The sequence below is a fragment of the Bufo gargarizans genome, chromosome 3 (assembly GCF_014858855.1).
Source record: "Bufo gargarizans isolate SCDJY-AF-19 chromosome 3, ASM1485885v1, whole genome shotgun sequence".
Lineage (NCBI taxonomy): Eukaryota > Metazoa > Chordata > Amphibia > Anura > Bufonidae > Bufo > Bufo gargarizans.
In genome coordinates, this window is record NC_058082.1 from 477323477 (window position 1) to 477343608 (window position 20132).

Sequence of the window (20132 nt, forward strand, 5' to 3'; positions counted from 1 at the left end):
TCCTTATGCAGTTCCTTATGCAGTTCTGGAAGCCATAACCAATCATAGCTTCATTGTCTATATAATGGGACGATCACAGCCATATGTCCATACACCCACAATCACATGATCTACCTTTAATGTTGTCCAAATTACTGTACATCACTATGGCATCACTACCTACATACAGATAGCGTATAATAGCGTGAACCCCTATCGCAGGAACATGTAGGAGAACCGGATGCTTGTGCATGTAGTCTTCTCCAATAGAGTCTAAGGAAGACAGCCAGGCCAGTGACTACCTCAGACTTCAAAAGAGAGAGCCATACAAATGCACGGCCACTTCTTCATGGTTGGAAAGGATCAATTAATGGCCATCATGGAGGGTGAGTGGTAGAAACCTCAGAAGTCATGTCCTCAGTACGTAATCTTGCTCTGTCTATAAGGAATGCCCATTTATAATAATAACTGCCTCTTCAACATCAAGGATCTCGGTAGTTGGTAACAGGGAAAATTAACCTCTGCTGTGATTTTATTGGGCAGACTAGATGGGCCAAATGGTTCTTATCTGCCGGCACATTCTATGTTTCTATGTGATCCATTCTAATAGTAAGAAGTCTTCCAGAAAAGTTCCATCAACATCATTTTATGCAGTGCAGAACTGTATCTCCAGTTTGAGGGTACTTTAACACTAGCGTTGTGAGGATCCGGAAATCCGTATGCAAACGGATATCTTTTTTCCGGATACGGATTCATTAGGCTTATTCATTGAAATACCGGAGCATGCGCAGACTGGAAAACCGGATCCGGCGATGCGGAAGTTTCAGAACACTAGGTACCAGATCCGGCATTAATACATTTCAGCAAGCTGCGGTATTTTGTCCAGTCAAATGCCGTACAAGGGACGGAATTGAAGACATCCTGATGCATACTGAACGGATTGCTTTCCATTTAAAATGCATTGGGACAAAACGGAAGCGTTTTTTTCTGGTATCGAGACCCTTTACCGGTGTGAAAGTAGCCTAATATCTTTTGGGGCCATTTGTCAAAAAAATAAAATAAGCTGCAAACAGAACTGGGTCCCATGTGAGACATTACGTTAAAGGTCTGCTTCTTGGATGTGCTTAGCAGATGTCTTTATTTTCTTTTTAATACATTTTTAACATTTAGCAAATGACTTGGGAACTCAAGTTTCCAGCACCTTTCTATATATAACTGTACAGTGTATTTTATTATTTTTTCCTGTCTACTACCAATTATGTACAGAAGTTGCCTTTCCAAGAACGTGTGGGTAAGACCATATTACCGCCTGTACTCAGCCCGCTACCTTCCTCGTGAATTAAGGAGGACCTGTATGGCACGTGGTCTGTGACAAGCTGGTGCTGGTGCATTTACACCATGCTGGACCTATACTTACCTGCTCCCCGCCGCTCAGTTCTGGTTCTGTTGTCCGGGGCTGTCTTTCCTGCACCTCCGGTCACCGAATGTAAACTTCCTGCATGGAAGGGGGTGACATGCATCTCTGCAGCCAATGACTGGCCTCAGCTGTGACATGTCCCCAAGCAGCACATCATTGCTGGGTCATTAGCTGCTGAGACGCTTGTCACCCCATGCAGGAAGTTTACATGTGGGGATCAAAGCGCAGTGACAGCTGGGGACCCATGGAGCCAGGACCGAACAGCAGGGAACAGGTAATTATTCGTTCCCATCATAGCTCCTGGTGGGTCTGGATTTAAAAAAAAAAAAAAAAAAAAAAAAAAAAGCAAATCATGGACAACCCTTTTTAGATTTTTTTTTTTCTTGCCACATTTCGAGAGCCATAACTTATTGACTTTACAGCTGATGTATCTGTACAAGGCATTGTTTTTCTGTGCTGGAAACATCTCACTTTAACTTTATTCTACGGATCAGTATGAATACGGTGATACCACCTACCGTAAATATAGGGCTTTTATCCATTTCAGTCAACATAGCCGCATAAGGGCTTGTTTTTGGGGGACAGGTTAAAGATTTTTGTGTTACTATTTTGGGGTACATATAATTTATTACAATTCATAATTTGTTTATTGGCGGGGAATAAAATAAAAATAAAAATCAGCATGACAAGAATTTGCATAACTAATCATATGCTAAATAGTTGCAAGTCCAATTTATGTATGAGATAGCCAAGATGATTGTCTATGAAATGATGATAGTTCGAAGCTGTAGTGGATGGTGAGATACGGAGCCTGAAAGTCAAAAGCTCAAAACGTTGTTTAGTTGCTTTGGAGCTATAATCGCATTGTAATCGACATGTACTATTACTAGGTCCAACCTGTATGATGGACGCGATTACAGTTTTGATGGCTTTATTTGTATACACTCACATGTTTCATGTGGCTGCGTCCACGCTTGTTTGCTTCTTTATTTGTCGGTTCATGGTGCTGATAAAATAAAAAACTATTGAAACTAAAAGTTCAAAACGTTGTTACCCTTTTGCTCGTCAGTGTAAGGGGTCATTCACACAGGCGTTGTTCGGCCGTTCCATGCATTGGGGGCCGCAATTTTCTGTCCCCAATGCATGGGCACCATCCGTTCTTGAATGGGTCTGTGATACGTCGGCACTGGAAAGAAATTAGAACAAGTTCTATTTTTTTTGCGGTGCGGAGGCACAGACAGAAAACCCACGGAGGCATTTAAGAGATGCGGGGTGCACACGGCCGGTGCCCGCATATTGCGGAACTGTACGGGCACAGCTGAACAAAGTCCGTGTGCGTGACCCCTAAGAAGGACATTTCTGAATATTTTCCTTAACAACTTGATGGCGGAGAACATAGCAAGGACTGACTTTCTAGGCAATTAGTTGCTTTTACAATAAGCGGCTGAGCAGACATTGCTAGGTAATAACCAGTACTAGTAGTGGGTTACTCCTTAGTGTAAATTATTTAGTGGTCCTGTCTTCATCAACCTGTTCTAGCCGTAAACAGCTGACTTAATGGTACAGGGCACTGACAGATATCTGCTTCATCTTACCAGCTAGGTTTCATTAGCCACACAGACGCTCGCCTGTCCTCATATCTACATTCTGGAGATACTGTATATTACCCCAAACAGGTCGTCTACACATATTCCCGTCAGCTTTAACTTAAGGTTGTGTCACGAAACATATTCTACATTTTGTAAATGGATCTGAATACTTTTATAATTGTGTGTAATTGAAAATCAGCCAGTGAGCTATTCAATAAAATGTATCTGTATAGCGCCACCTGCTGTTTGTGCATTTCCTTATTCCTTGTCCGTTTCACTGAGGTGGTTAAAGGGAACCTGTCACCAGTTTTATGGTGTCCTAACTAAGGGCAACATAAATAAGTGACTGATTCTCTTAGCAAAATTCTGGGTCACTTTCTTTAATTGACCCAGTCAATCTGCCAACATCTTGTATTGAAAAGCTCCAGCTGATAATGATGAGTCCTGAATATTCATGAGCTCCAGACTCTCCCCGCCCACCTGCTGCTGAGTGACAGTTTTTTCCCATATGAATCAGCAGCAGGTGGGCAGGGGAGTGGCTATAGCTCTGAATTATATGTACGCTGGACTCAATGACATCACGCTGGACTCAAATCAGCTCATTAGCATGCAGCATCTTTGTCTTTATATTATGAGGTAACCATCTGTCACAGCAGTAAGTGAATACATCTAAGGAACTTTTTAGTAGTTAATGATTGTATATAATTAGTTAGATTATAATCAAATATCCACATGACAGGTTCCCTTTAAATATGCTAAGGCTAGTTTCACACTAGCGGCAGGGGACTCAGCTTGTCAGATCCGTCCTGCCGCTAGTTAACGTGTGCCCCTGGACTGCCGCGCCATCTCCATTGACTATAATGGGGGCGGGGGCGGAGTTCCGGTGGCGGCACGGCGAGAGGCTGCCGGAATAAAAGTACTGCATGTCGTATTTTTAGTCCGGCTGCCTCTCGCCGTGCGCTGCCGTGCTGCCGCGGGAACTCCACTCCCGTCCCTATTATAGTCAGTGGGGACGGAGTGGCAGTCTGGGGGCACATGTGAACTAGCGGCAGGACGGATCTGACAGGCTGTTCACTCACCGGAATAGCCTGCCGGAGTTCCCTGCCGCTAGTGTGGAAGTACCCTAAATCTTCAATTGTCACCAGCCATATGTAGTGTTAGATACTGTGGCAGTTACAAGCAGAGAGCTGCAGCAGAAAGTACACGCCCCCTGAGCTGCCAGACAGAGCAATTGGAGCAGTGAGCGTGGAGATCTCTGGATCCATGTGAGGTACAGGGCTAGTTCTAGCTTTGTTAGAAAGAGGTTGTCATGTACTATGTGATGTCTGATTCTCGTTTTTTACGTCAATCATGGATAAGCCCTTTAAAAAAGCAGAATATAAAGCGGAGCAACTGGATTGCATATGTTCAATGGATTATGAGAAAGTCCTGCACTATATCGTCTCTAGACAACAGGTAAAAATCCAATCCTCCCTCGCTGTTGAGGAATTACCAGAAGCCACGATTTGCTAATCCTGGAAGAAATACTGCCATGGATATTGCTACAGAGAAAAACACTGAATGCATTGCAATAAGCTCAGTCACAAGGTGCGTGGAGGCAACCAGACTGCCTAATGTACAGAAACCAGCACACACACAAAGTGGAGCAGGTTCCAGTAGGAAAAACTAAGACAGGGATTTATCAATACTGGTGTAAAGTAGACCTGGCTTAGCTGCCCATAGCAACCAATCAGATTCTACCTTTCATTTTTCACAGCTCCTTTGGAAAATGAAAAATGGAATCTAATTGGTTGCTATGGGCAACTAAGCCAGTTATACTTTACACCAGTTTTGAGCGATCCCAATGTGTTTGCAATGGGTTAAAATTATATCGCAATATAGATTTTAGGCCATATCGCCCACCCCTACCCGACACATCCTATGGACAGGAATAGTGCTGTTTCTGCAAGAAAGCCATATTTTTTCTAAATCCTGGAAACCCCCTATTTAATCCCCGTTCACAATCTAATTTCACCGGCACATACACAAGAGCCAATTTCACCGGAACATGGCATAATACAGCCACATCTTAGCGTCCGCATTGCGGCCGTAATGCCTGGACATAGACATAGAACCACACGGGGAATGGGCGATTCAGGTCCTCTTAACTAAGGAAGGATCTGTCAAATGAAAAATGGCTGAAAGCAATGTGATAAGCATGGCGTGCTGCTAACTCATTTGTATACAGCGGAGACCGCAGAGCGTTCCTAAAAAAAACAATACACAACACACAGTCAGAACATTATTTTCATAATGAGTTTTTCATTTTTGCATAGAAAAGTGATAAACATGAGACGCGAGAGCATTGCCTAATGCTAGGTTATCGTGAATGGACCACAACAACACAACGTAAGCCTGCTTCACACTGCCGGCTGTAGTTGCGGTAGGCTGTTTCGGCGGCGATCCGGCCGCTACCTAACAAATACGCTGGCGTACTTGCGCGCAGTGCTTTTGGTCCGACCGAATCCCGGCATATTTGCTGGGTAGCGTCCGGATCTCCGCTGGATCCCGTTATAGACAATTGGGCCTGTGTGTTTTCAATGCTGGATCCAGAGAGCTCCTGCCGAAAACTACTGACGGCAGTGTGAAACGGGCCGTACAAGTAGCAGCCAGCCAATGTTTTATTTCTCACGAGCTGTGGAGGGACGCAGCAGTGTTAGTGTAAGCAGACATCTTCCCTCTCACTGTTTAGGTTAGGCTTAGCGTCTGGAGAAGCGGAGAGCTACTTTGGGAATGCAGAGATATTATTAGCTAATTCTTCATAGGGGACTACTCACATCATCCGCCCTGTTTCACTACAAAACAATGCAAACAGAGAAAACCAAAATAACCTTAATTCCAGATAATCTCTCCCTAGAATGGTAATACAAGCGTGAGTTGAAGTGGTTTTGCCAACATTAAAATTATTTATTTTAATATAATTCAGCACAAAAAAACTAGCTAATTTTGTATATTTGAGATATCCTCTTTTCTTCAATCACGCCCCCTGGTGTTTAAAGGACATCTGTCAGCAGATTTGTGCCTATGACACTGGCTGACCTGTTACATGTGCACTTGGCAGCTGAAGGCATCTGTGTTGGCCCCATGTTCATCTGTGCCCGCATTGCTGAGAAACATGATGCTTTAATATATGCAAATGAGGCTCTAGGGGCAACGGGGGCATAGCCATTACTCCTAGAGGTTCTGCTCTGTGTCCTCTACACTTTGATCAGGGCTAGGTGTGATGCTATTTTCACTGCCTGGTCCTGTCGATCACAGTGCAGAGGACGTGGCAGTTGCAGAGAGATCAGAGCCTCTAAGTGTAATGGAAACACCCCCATTTTTTTTTTTATCAGCATCATTCATCAATATCAGATCGGCAGAGGTCTGACACCCAGCACCCTCTGATCGGCTGTATTTATTTATTTTATGCACTTGTATAGCGCTACTATATTCTTCAGCGCTTTACAGACATTAGCCTCCAACTGTCCCCAATGGGGCTCACAATCTAAGATCCCTATCAGTGTGTCTTTGGAGTGTGAGAGGAAACCCACGGAAACACAGGGAGAACATACAAACTCCATGCAGATGTTGTCCTTGGTTGGATTTGAACCTAGGACCAGGGCTGTGGAGTCGGAGTCGAGGAGTTGGAGTCGGAGGCAATTATGGGGACCTGGAGTTGGAGTCGGCAAAAATGAACCGACTCCAACTCCGACTCCTAAATTTAAAGTTGAATAAAAAAAAAAAGTAAGTGTAAATGTCCCAATTCACAAAAAGTTATAATGAATTACTTCTCTACTGTAAGAATAAAGGCCAATGCATGCAGTGCCTCACGTTACCGCAAAAAGAACACGTTAAGTGACCGTGAAGAATCATGCTTTTCATATGCTTCACTATATGGCACGCAACGCACAGTTAAGGAGCAGCAATACTTATACTTTCCATTGTGTTGTGTTCCGCTGTTACAGGGAACGCAACGCCCATGGTTAACCTAGCCTCTCGCTGATAACTGATTAAGTAAATATGTTTTTTAAAGTACTAAAAGAAGTTGAAAAGTATGATCGCTCATCAAAACTTACTGTAGAAGAAGCCATCCTTGTTTATCCAGAGATCATTAGCGATGTGGCCAGAATGGTTACTGCAATGCCACCCACCCAAGTCAGTGTTGAAAGATTATTTTCAGCTCTAAAAATAATAGTCTGATTTAAGAGCCTCTATGAAAGGATCTGGCAGAGGCAGTTCTCTTCCCTAGAACTCTACATTGAATTGATTTTAAATTGCATTTGTTGTAACTACATTCCAAGATTAATATAAACCATTTCTAGGTTTTACAGATTTAGTTTTTGGTTCATATAGATAAGCTTTGTTTTTGTTCTAAAACAACCAAATAATGTGGTTTGCATTTTTGAACTGGTAAAGTTCCTGTTCCTGACCGTTTATGCCTGCTGCTACTATCCAGCCACTCGATTAAAAAAAAAACTTTGTTGTTTTCATTGTGTTTGTCTTTTGCTTAAACTGTCCAATACAGTAGACTGTTGGCTTCCTAGCCAGTAGTTCTGTGGTAATGACATGTATGTTGCCTTTCTTTCCTTCAAGGAATGTATAAAATACAATACATTCACATATTAAATACAGAGGAGTCGGAGTCGAGGAGTCAGAGTCGGAAGTACAAAAAACTGAGGAGTCGGATCATCTACCGACTCCACAGCCCTGCCTAGGACCCCAGCGCTGCAAGGCACCAGTGCTAACCACTGAGCCACCAAAGAGAAGGCACGCTCTGTGTGCACATGTCGTCTCCTGTCTCTCTTCCTGCTGACTGCTGCTATGTCTAAGGCTACTTTCACACTAGGCAGGCAAGAAGAAAGACAGGAGATGGCACTCAAGCACTGCGCTCTTCATATAGCTGATCGGCGGGGGTCCTGAGGATAGGTCATCAATATCAAAAGCCTGGAGAACCCCTTTAATGCCAAAGGGGGATAAGACCAACCAGGGAGGTCCTCCCTTCTCTAATGGATCCATAGACAACCCTTTTTGGTGTGGAGTGTTGACAGCTGCACCTTGAAGCCACAGCAGCTGTCCATTAGCGGCTTAACTCCATTCAGTGGCGCTAAATCACAGGTTTGGAGCATCTACAATGAAAAACTGTCAAAATCCACCATGTGAGAAGGGCTAAGGCTTGTTTTGGGTATCTTTTGGTCAAAAACGACAGCAGGTCCAAGATAATCTAAAAAGTGGTGTAAAATTATGTTAGTATAAAGCTCAGTGGTGCAAAAAGGCAATTTGGCGCACTGTGTGGCATCTTCCATCCAGACTGCCTAATATATATATAAAAAATAACCACATTTTACAACAAAATTACAGCTTAAGACACACTCAACACAGTAAATGCATACTGCAAAAAAAAAAATTGATACTAAATTACAATAACTCAGACACAATATTCTGGAGCAAAATGAACCTAATATATCAGGAAAGAAACTACTTATATCCAAGTGCAACAAGACATTTTTCCATGTTTGATTAATTGGCCTTGAAGTATAACTAATAGCATTTTGAAAGTATGCTTAAACCCGATATCAATGGAAAAAACCTTTTTAATCCATTATCCGCTATCACCACCATATTAGAGAGCACCATTTGTAAGTTCTGAAGGTCACTTAGTAGAGAATAATTCATACCAATTTGGCTGCCTTGATATCTGTAAATTCTGCATTAATCACAGCATTCACTGCCTAAACTTGTCTCAGGGGAGGAGGTTGGGGCCTGGACGTTATTTCTCCTTTCAGAAAGTGCCAGAACTAGTGAAGTGAGTTTTATAGACCAGACCATGTTCCCTGGGGAGGGGGAAGAGATGAAGAGTGGCTCTCTTCCAAGGGTAAGAAAGCTATAGTACCACCTTGTGGAGGTAGCTACCCTTTTTTCAATGTCCAACCCTTCAACAGGCCTTAAAAAAATGAGGGATGGGAACGCAAACAACTGTCTGCAGATGGGTCTCTTTCCTTTTTTGAAAGTTTTTGCAAATAGTCATGTTGTATGACTACATGACAGGGTAACCATCTCCACTAGGTGGCACTAGAGAGACTGCTTTCTTTCTCTTGGACGTGAGCTAATCTGCATTGCCTGAACCACACAGGAAAAATCAGAGTGATCAGGAGTTGTGGTCCCAGGGGAACTTTGATAACTGAAATATGTACAGTTTTTTGCATGAACTGTTGATTTGTGTTTAGAGGTGGTTCGTGCTATTTTCTGATCGCTTGTGGGCCATTTTTTTTTCTTTTGCACCTTTAGGCGTATCTCTGCCACTTAGGGAGTCATTTATCATTCTGAAATGTATTTCAGGCGCAGATTGAGGCACAACAGTTAATTGCGCCACAATCTACGACTTCGCCCCGCTCACGCCAGGTCTAAATAAGTGGGTGTGGTATAGACTGGGAGGGGGGGGGGCTGTTTTAGGAGTAGAAAATGGTCTAAATGTAAGACAGCTCGGAAGCTGTCTTAGGCCTCTTTCACACGGGCGTTGCGGGAAAATGTGCAGGTGCGTTGCGGGAACACCTGCGATTTTTCCGCGCGAGTGCAAAACATTGTAATGCGTTTTGCGTTCGTGTGAGAAAAATCGCGCGTGTTTGGTACCCAAACCCGAACTTCTTCACAGAAGTTCGGGCTTGGGATCAGTTTTCTGTAGATTGTATTATTTTCCTTTATAACAGGGTTATAAGGGAAAATAATAGCATTCTGAATACAGAATGCATAGTACAATAGCGCTGGAGGGGTTAAAAAATAATAATAAAAAATTTAACTCATCTTAGTCCACTTGCTCGCGTAGCCGGCATCTCCTTCTGTCTTCATCTTAGCTGTGTGCAGTAACAGGACCTGTGGTGACGTCTCTCCGGTCATCACATGATCCGTCTCCATCCCGATCGTCTCCTGGCAACGGTGCGTGAAAATCGCACCGCATCCGCACTTGCTTGCGGTTGCTTGCGATTATCACGCAACCCTATTCACTTCTATGGGGCCTGTGTTGCGTGAAAAACGCACAAAGAAGAGCATGCTGCGATTTTCACGCAACGCACAAGTGATGCGTGAAAATCACCGCTCATGTGAACAGCCCCATAGAAATGAATGGGTTGGTATTCAGTGCGGGTGCAATGCGTTCAACTCACGCATCGCATCCGCTTGGAATACTTGCCCGTGTGAAAGGGGCCTTACATTTAGAACTGGCGCTGGATGTGACAAAGTTATGTAGAGGCAGATACTGTAGTAGATCATTAGCAATCCTATGTAACACCACAGATAACACAGTGATAACTCTGTGTACAGATAATGTAATAGATGCTCCCTGCAGTCCTATGTAACACCACAGATAACACAGGGATAACTCTCTGAGTACATATGATGTAGTAGATGTTCCTTGCAGTCCTATGTAACACCACAGATAACACAGTGATAACTCTGTGTACAGATAATGTAGTATATGTTACCTGCAGTCCTATGTAACACCACAGATAACACAGGGATAACTCTCTGAGTACATATAATGTAGTAGATGGATGTGAGGCCCTAGAATTCAGAACACGCACAGTGTGACCTGAAGTCTGGGGTCAGGATGCGGCAGGGTCGGCCACATTCTCAACCTCCTCCCCCAACCCTACCCTGAAACAGATATGTGCATGGATATTATTATTACAGTATAATACTGCACCATACCTGTTACATCCAGTGACGTCTACTGTGAAGTAGACTTTCCTCAGCGTCTTAATTCGGAGATAAGGCCGCCATGACGCCTTCTTTCAGACGCTTCTCGTCTCTGCAGAGTTTTACAGAACAAAATGTAGGTTCCTCGCTTTACTATCATCTTCTCCTTCCTGGTGTCTCAACAACTTATCCTGCTGCCCCCCAATACTGTGCTAGAGCCAGATAGTCCCCCATTCCTCATAATATTATTCCCCCTGTATATTATAATGGCCCCCTCTTTATTATTAATGTAATGGCCCCCTCTTTATTATTAATGTAATGGCCCCCTCTTTATTATTAATATAATGGCCCCCTTCTTTATTATTAATATAATGGCCCCTCTTTATTATTAATATCATGGCCCCTCTTTATTATTAATGTATTGGCCCCCTCTTTATTATTAATATAATGGCCCCCTATTTGTTATTAATATAATGGCCCCTCTTTATTATTAATGTAATGGCCCCCTCTTTATTAATAATATAATGGCCCCCCTCTTAATTATTAATATAATGGCCCCCTCTTTATTATTAATGTAATGGCCCCCTATTTGTTATTAATGTAATGGCCCCTCTTTATTATTAATGTAATGGCTGCCTCTCCACTCTTATTACTATGATGTCCTCGGTGGTCCTCCTCTTTCTGATCCTCCCCCACCCTCATAGTGCCCCCAGTACCTCTGCAATTAGGGTAGTGTACATAAAAAAAAAAAAATAATAATACTTACCTCTCTCCATCACAGCTTGTGGCGGCGCGGCGCAGGCGGTCACGAACGCCTCACTGTGCCTTCCCCTGCCGCGTCATCGCGTCATCTCGCGAGATCCGACGCAGGAGGTCACAGTGAGGTAATCATGACCGAGTCCTGCGTCGCTCTACTGCCTTATAGGCTTCAGGCCTAGTGGCCTGAAGCCTATGAGGCATAACGGAGGGGACGGGAGCCATAGGCCCTCATTGTAATTTCAGCTGCCTGGCGACCACTGAAATTTGGCGCCCGAGGCAATGGCCCCCCCAGCCCCCCCCCCCCCCCCCCACGCTACGCCCCTGTTCATGAGCTAAAAGTAAGTGGTTGCTGAGAACCAGCATCATAATCATTGCAGCACAAAGCTTGAAGAGTCAAATCTACCTGAGAAGAGTCCTGGTTCTTCCTAATCTCCTGCTCTCCCGCCATCTGCTGATGATTGGAAGTTCTCTCCTAGAAAGAGAGGGAGAAAACTAGGTAGAAGACGGTCACTCATGAGCATAGACTTGAGCTATAACTAACACCAATATAGTGTTAGTTATAGCTCATGATCCATCACATGATCTTGAGCTGAAATAAACTCCACCCCCTCCCGCTAAGCCCAGCAACCTTCTCTAATCACTTTAGAAAAGTGGCAAAAAGTTTAAAAAGTCACAAATTATCATGAAAATATGGCGCGTGCCATAATTTTTCACTTTAACAACACAAAAGTGACATAAGCTCATTGATTAATTCCCTCAATGTGGTCACTGATTTTTTTCTGCTAGGGTTGCAGTTACTCTTATGCCCGATGCCCATAAAGGTCCAAATACCCATTCTCCACAAAGGCAGCTGTAATGAGCAATCCAGTATACAAACAACATATCCTTATCTCCATTAAATGTCATAAATAGTCATAAATCTGTCTAAATGCAATGCGAAACTGGGAGTCTATCCATAAAAAGACCCCAAATGGTTGACAACTACTCCTGCCTTGGAAATTTATGCACATTTTAATGACAAAGATGTGGAATATATTAAGTCGGACAATCGATTTTCCTTCATGGACTATAATAAGTCACAGCTGTAAGAACCCCGTCTGCTCCTTAGATCTATGCTCTTCTCATCAGTGATGAAGAAATCGATTGCCAATCCTGGTGTTGTCCTAAATGTTAATAATGATGCTTTCCGGACAATAGTTATTGGCAAGGATTTGTAGACTTTGGTTATTCTTATCACACATAAGGAAATTAACGTATTTTTAGATTTATACCATGCACCTGATGATAAGACGCACCCCAGGTTTTAGAGGCGAAAAAAAAAAAAAAAAATTTTTTCATCAGACCTCATATCAGATCCTCAGATCAGACTCCCATAAATATCAGGACATCGGATTAGACCGCCATCAGACCCCTTATCAGGACATCATATCAGACCTTAGATCAGGCCTCCATGTCAGAACCCCATCAGCCCTAAATATCAGACCTCCATCAGACCAGAGATCAGCCCTCAGTGTCAGACCCCCCATCAGACCTTATATCAGCCCACAATGTCAGACCCCCATCAGACCTTATATCAGCCCACAATGTCAGACCCCCGCAATCAGAGTTCCTTGCTAGAACACCATCAGACCCCAGATCAGATTTAAAAAAAAAAAAACTCCTCTTCTTCTCCTGCGCCATGGCTCCTCCTCGCATCCGGCATAATGCTATCTAGCACCAGCTTCAGCCTTTATAAGAATCTCAGGTTTTGGTGGCATGACTTCTACAAGCTGTCACAAATGCAAAAGTGATGCCTGCTATACATAGTTACTTATTGGGTTGTAGTAAAGACCTACAGTAGTTCCAGCAAGTTCAACCTTTTAGGGCCAGTTCACATGACTGATTTTTAAAACAATCTTACGGTTTTTCATGAGGTCTTTTTTTTAACCAATGGGTTCAATCCAAAGCTGAATTTTCAGCTTAAGGTTTTTAGAGCAGATGTGCTCCTTAAAAAAAGCGCGGAAAACACAGAATAAAAATACATTTACTTAGGGTCCATTCACACGTCCTGTTTTTTTTCATCCTGAAAAACGGTCCGTTTTTTGCGGATCCGTTGTTCCTGAAAATGTTTCCGTATGTCATCCGTATGTCATCCGTTTTTGCGGATCCGCAAAAAACGGGAACATGTATACATTTCAATAATCAAATAAAGTTGTTTGGATTTCTTTGAAAAAAAATTGAAAAAAAAAAAAAAATAAAAAAATAAAAAAAATTTGTTATGTGTTTCCAGGAACGGAATCCGCAAAAAACGGATGACATACGGAATGACATCCGAATGTCATCCGTTTTTTGCGGATCCATTGACTTTGTATTGTACCAGGATCCGATTTTTCAGGACAAGAATAGGACATGTTTTATATTTAAACGGACATGCGGAACGGAACAACGGAAACGGACAGCACACATTGTGCTGTCCGATTTTTTCCAGGACCCATTGAAAATGAATGGGTCCAGATCTGTTCCTGATCTGTTCCTGAAAAAACGGAACAGATCAGGAAAGAAAAAACGGACGTGTGAATGGACCCTTACTTACATGGAGCCGTTTTCTGCTTCCCATTTATTTCAATGGGAGATTCAGCGCTGATTCTGCCACAAGATAAGGTACGCTGCTTCTTATTTCCACTTTTTTATTCTTGTGTGCTGATTTTGGAGAGTTTCTGCCTCAAAATCAGCCCATAAATGCTTCAAAACAGCCTCCCATTCATTTCAATGGGAAGCAGCACGCCCCATCTTGGGGCAGAATCAGCGCTGAATCTCCCATTGAAATAAATAGGAAGCTGAAAAAAAACTGCTTAAAATAAGACAATGCTTTTTTTGAGCATTTATCAAGCTTTTCTTTGGCACAGATCTGCTTCAAAAACCTCAAGCAGAAAATTCAGCTTTGCAACAAAGTAAACACCCATTGGTTAAAAAAATAAAACACATTAATAATTTTTTTTTTAAAGGGGTTCTGCACTTTCATTTAACTGATGATCTATCCTCTGGATAGATCATCAGCTTCTGATCGGCGGGGGTCCGACCCCCGCCGATCAGCTGTTTGAGAAGGCAGCGGCGGGACAGCAGCACCGCGGCCTTCTCACTGTTTACCGCCGGGCCGCCCGCCCACTGACGTCATGACTTGTATCAACTAGAGTGGGCGCGGCTAAGCTCTGTTCACTTGAATGGAGCTTAGCCGCGCCCACTCTAGTTGATACAAGTCGTGACGTCAGTGGGCGGGCGGCCCGGCGGTAAACAGTGAGAAGGCCGCGGCGCTGCTGGAGCGATGCTGCCTTCTCAAACAGCTGATCGGCGGGGGTCCCGGGTGTCGGACCCCCGCCGATCAGAAGCTGATGATCTATCCTCTGGATAGATCATCAGTTAAATGAAAGTGCAGAACCCCTTTAATCAGTCATGTGAACTGGCCCTTATACTTACATAATTGATCCAGAGAAAAGAAAAGCCCATGGACCAATTTTTAGCATGGACCAATTTTTCATAAAGTGGAAAAAAATTCCCTCCTACTGATCTCTGGATCTACATTGTACTTTATTACCCGTATCCTATATACCTGTGATGGCTAACCTCTGGCACTCCAGCTGTGGTAAAACTAAAACTCCCAAGATGCTCACTCGCTTGGCTGTTCTCAAAAGTCCATAGAAATGAATGGAGCTTGCTGAGAGTTGTAGTTTCACCAGAGCTGGAGTGACGGAGGTTGGCCATCATTGCTATATAAGTTAACATTTCCATTTTATATTGCCTAAGGGTACTTTCACAATAGCGTTAATATTTTACGGTATTGAGATCCGTCATAGGGTCTCAATACCGGGGAAAAAAACCGCTTCCGTGGGGACAAAATGTAACTGAACAGAACGGAATGCTCCAAAATGCATTCCGTTCTCATACTGGAGGGCAAACCACAGCATGCTGCAGTTTGCTTTCCGTCCTAGGATGCGGAGCAAAACGGGTCCGTTTTCTCTGACACAATAGAAAGCAGATCCGTTTTCCATTGACTTTCAATAAAGTTCATGTCGGATCCGTCTTGGGTATGCTAAAGATAATACAACAGAATCCGTTCATAACAGATGCAGATTATTGTATTATTAGTAATCCCTACCGGATCCAGCAAAAACGCTAGTGTGAAAGTAGCCTTACCTGTATTATAGAATAAGAACATACTATATTTACAATTAAAATTGTTTCTGTTTGTCCAGCCTGCATGCATTCTCATACACCGCAGCCTGCTCAGATCCATTCAGTGTAAAATCTGTCAAACCAGCTACCTGATAGACCCTCTCTCTGGTTTCCTGAATGCAAATCTAAGCTGATATCTTTGCAACCTAATAAGTCAATGGGTACCCCCGAAAAAAAAAAAGGGTTTATTGCAGCTGTCAGGACTCTGCACACAAAGTATTCCATTTAATAGATCTGACGTCTACAGTATCCACTGATGCAAAGTAAACGATCTAAGCAAAGCAAATACGGTAATCATCAAAAGTAGACAGCAATATTGTGAAAACACTAATACAAAGACAAGATACAATACAATGAATTAAATAGAGATGAAAGAAGCGCTCTGCTCAGTGGCACAGTCGTTAAAGAGGTAGCAATCAATCAGGCCCCAACATTACACAAAACAGGATCATAACAGTGTGGTGCGGTGAATGAACAATATTATAATTGTGCTAGATGAAGCTATCTCACTGCACAAAGAAATGCACTTTTTGTAATGTTATACAGTAGTGTAAAGCTGATTATCAGGGATTACAGAAAGCTGCATTAATATTTAACATGATCAAAACAGGTTCTGCATGTTGCAAATCATTCACAAAAGAGAGTAAGAAAGATAGAGCTAAAGAAATAAAAGAACTAAAAAGAAAAAAAGAACAAAAGAAAGTAGACACATGATCAATATATAGAGGATGGATAGCTAGATATGAGAGATAGATGGACAGATATCATAGACAGATTTCAATTTCAGCTGTCTTTGGCTAATTCCCTAAGTATACTTACTATATGTATAGTCAGCCTTATTAGGAATATGTACGCACAGGGTTTAACAGCCTAGGGTGCCAAACAAGGAATTTAATATACCGAGCAATCAAAAAAAGCTCTCTTTATTAGCTGTGCAGCTCTTCTTCTGGATTTGTAATACTGTATGTGGACAAACTTATTAGTTTACATTTTAGTTTTGTGGTCTTGGGTAAACTCTAGCTCCCCAAGGGTGTGTTTGTTTCAGATGCTTGCCACTAAAACTTTTCTCACGCTCAAAAGTCCTTAAGGTCTCTTGCTTTTGACCATGCTATGAGAAATCCAGTGTTGTATACTTGGGGTGTTCTACATTGTATACTGGTAACGGAAGGGGTTCATCTATGCAAACTGGGAACCATTAGAATTCCCATGTGGTTAAAAGTAATCCTACAAAAAAAAAAAAAAAAAAAATCACAACCAATACAGCATGCTAATTTTCTTTTAGGGGGCAAAGTAAATGGGTTTAGTTTCATAACTAAATACCTTAGTCTAGACATGGGTATATACAGGGACAGGCTAATGTCTGGCCTACTGGGCAATAAAGGATATGACTCCCTCACAGAATTCCCACAATATAATAATTCTGGAGTTATCTCTTCTCCAAACTCTACATTGTGCCAAGATAAATCCCACTTCCCATTCCTAAATAGTGCCATAGCTAGACAGATTTTCCTTTTAGGATCCTGAGAAAGCTGGGTTACCACCATGTGGTACTGTAACACACTACGGAATACTAAATCTATCAAGAAAAAAATCTCCCTACTCACTCCTCAATAGTGCCATTGCTAAGCAGATTTTCCTTTTACATTCATGGGAAAAGGTTACAATCATGTGGAACTGCAATAGACTCCAGAATACGAAATCTACCAAGATAAATCCCCCTCCTCATTCCTAAATGGTGCCTCAGGTAAGCAGATTTGCCTTTCTGGATCATGGGAAAGCTGAGTTACCACGATGTGGAGCTGAAATAAACTACAAAATCCTAAATCTACAAAGATATGTCCCCCTCTCCACTCAAATACATATACAAATATAAACCGGACAAAGGTTTGCAGCGACAGTCAGTTAGAGAAAATGCCTGTAACTTCTGAAACCTTCCCCATCTGACAGAAATCTATTAGATCTTCTTCTCTAGTGATAGTAATTATTAATCAAGCATGTAGGGCTGTGTTCACATGCCGTTTTTGTTAGTGTTGGGCGAGCATGCTCGTCCAAACACCATTTTAACTCGAGCATCACGATGCTCGGCACATCGCAGTGTTCGGCCGAACACCGCATGTGCTCGAGCGCGATGCTCGAGTCTCCTCCCCGCACGTATACATGCTTCAGGCAGATGTCATATAGTGGCATCTGCTGAAGGCACTAGAAAAATGGGCTGTTGTCAGGAGCTGCTGGAGATAAAGAGTCAGGATGCGTGGTATTTAAAAATAAAGGAAAGAACTACAACTCCCAGCATGTCCAATCTGTCATTATGGAGCATCAGTGGACATTACATGGAGAGGGCTATAATAGGAGGCGACTACAACTTGGAGCATTTCTAGGATGTTATTTTGGGACATTACAGGGAGTGAGTAAAATGAAAGAACTAAAATTCCTAGCATTTGACAACTTATAGAGGGAAACATTGACCTGTCACAGACACACAGCACAGGAGCTGCACCCACATGGTGACCAGAGGTGGCACTACATTTTTTCCAGAAGAGTAATAATACTCCTCTTACCATTTTTGAGGAGTATTTTTAGCCAAGCAGGAGTACGAAAATTGCAGTTATTCATATATGTAATACTAACTAGATTCCAAAAAAGTTGGGACACTATACAAATCGTGAATAAAAACTGAATGCAATGATGTGGACAGTGGCGTACATACAGGGGTCGCAGGGGTCGCAGTTGCGACCGGGCCCGGCACTCCAGGGGGCCCGGCCGCCTGTGGACCCCTGGCCCCTCCATTAGTGCCACTGAAACTCAAGTGTGGGCCCGCGGCAGCGGCAAGTGACAGGGAGATGAACGCTTCCATTGTGGAAGCGTTCATCTCCATAGTGATCTGTATCGCTGTCCTCAGGACAGCGATACAGATAGCTGTGCTGCGGCCGGGCAGGGGAGGGAGGCGTCTCCCTTCCCTGTTCCTCTGATAGGCTGCGGGCCTTGTGTCGGCAGCCTATCAGAGCGGTGCAGGCGGCGCGATGACGTCATCGCGCCGCCTCAGCCATACAACATGGGACACAGGCCAGAAGAGGCCTGCATCGCATCGCTGCTAAGGAGGTAAGTATAAGGGTTTATTTATTTTTTTATATACCGGACTTTACTGGGACATGAGGGGGAGGGGGTTGGCGCTTACTGGCATATAGAGGGGGGTTGGCACTTCATACTGGCAGATGAGGGGGGGTTGGCACTTCATACTGGCAGATGAGGGGGGGTTGGCACTTCATACTGGCAGATGAGGGGGGTTGGCACTTCATACTGGCAGATGAGGGGGGTTGGCAATTCATACTGGCAGATGAGGGGGGGTTGGCACTTCATACTGGCAGATGAGGGGGGTTGGCACTTCATACTGGCAGATGAGGGGGGTTGGCACTTCATACTGGCAGATGAGGGGGGTTGGCACTTCATACTGGCAAATGAGGGGGGTTGGCACTTCATACTGGCAGATGAGGGGGGGTTGGCACTTCATACTGGCAGATGAGGGGGGTTGGCACTTCATACTGGCAGATGAGGGGGGTTGGCACTTCATACTGGCAGATGAGGGGGGTTGGCACTTCATACTGGCAGATGAGGGGGGTTGGCACTTCATACTGGCAGATGAGGGGGGTTGGCACTTCATACTGGCAAATGAGGGGGGTTGGCACTTCATACTGGCAAATGAGGGGGGTTGGCACTTCATACTGGCAAATGATGGGGGTTGGCACTTCATACTGGCAAATGAGGGGGGTTGGCACTTCATACTGGCAAATGAGGGGGGTTGGTGCTTACTGGCAAATGAGGGGGGTTGGCACTTGATACTGGCAAATGAAGGGGGTTGGCACTTGATACTGGCAAATGAGGGGGGTTGGCACTTGATACTGGCAAATGAGGGGGGGTTGGCACTTGATACTGGCACACGGGGGGGTTGGCATTTGATACTGGCACATGGGGGTTTTGGGACTTGATACTGGCACATGGGGCGGTTGGCACTTGATACTGGCACATGGAGGGTTGGCACTTGATACTGGCACATGGGGGAGAGAGGCACTTGTTACTGGCACATTATTGGGGGCACTATTGGGGACCACAGGGCACAGTATTGGAGTACTAGGATGTTTTATCCAGAAGATGGTGGGATGATGGAAAAGTAGTAAACTAGGATTTTTTTTTTCTGTCAAACTGCAGAGATTAAAAAAGGCGTAAAAATGGTGGTCTGATCTGAAAGGAGAAGATGAGGACAGAGAACATCTATATCAAAGGAGACGTCACTGGATGTAAGAGGTACGGGCGCGATTTATGGGTGGGGCTGTGTGTGGGTGTGGTTTGAGGGCGGGTGGGGACACAGGGGCCCCATAATCTCCTATTGCCCGGGGAAACGCCCCTCCTATTGCCCGGAGGGGGCCCATGGATCAGTTTTGCACCGGGGCCCCATGGATTGTGTGTACGCCACT

General features: G+C 43.7%; 1 protein-coding gene across 1 annotated transcript in view; it reads right to left on the minus strand.

Moving 5' to 3' along the window:
- Window positions 1-20132, minus strand: part of ADORA2B (adenosine A2b receptor) — a 90520-nt gene that overhangs the window by 26807 nt on the left and 43581 nt on the right. The window lies entirely within an intron of this gene.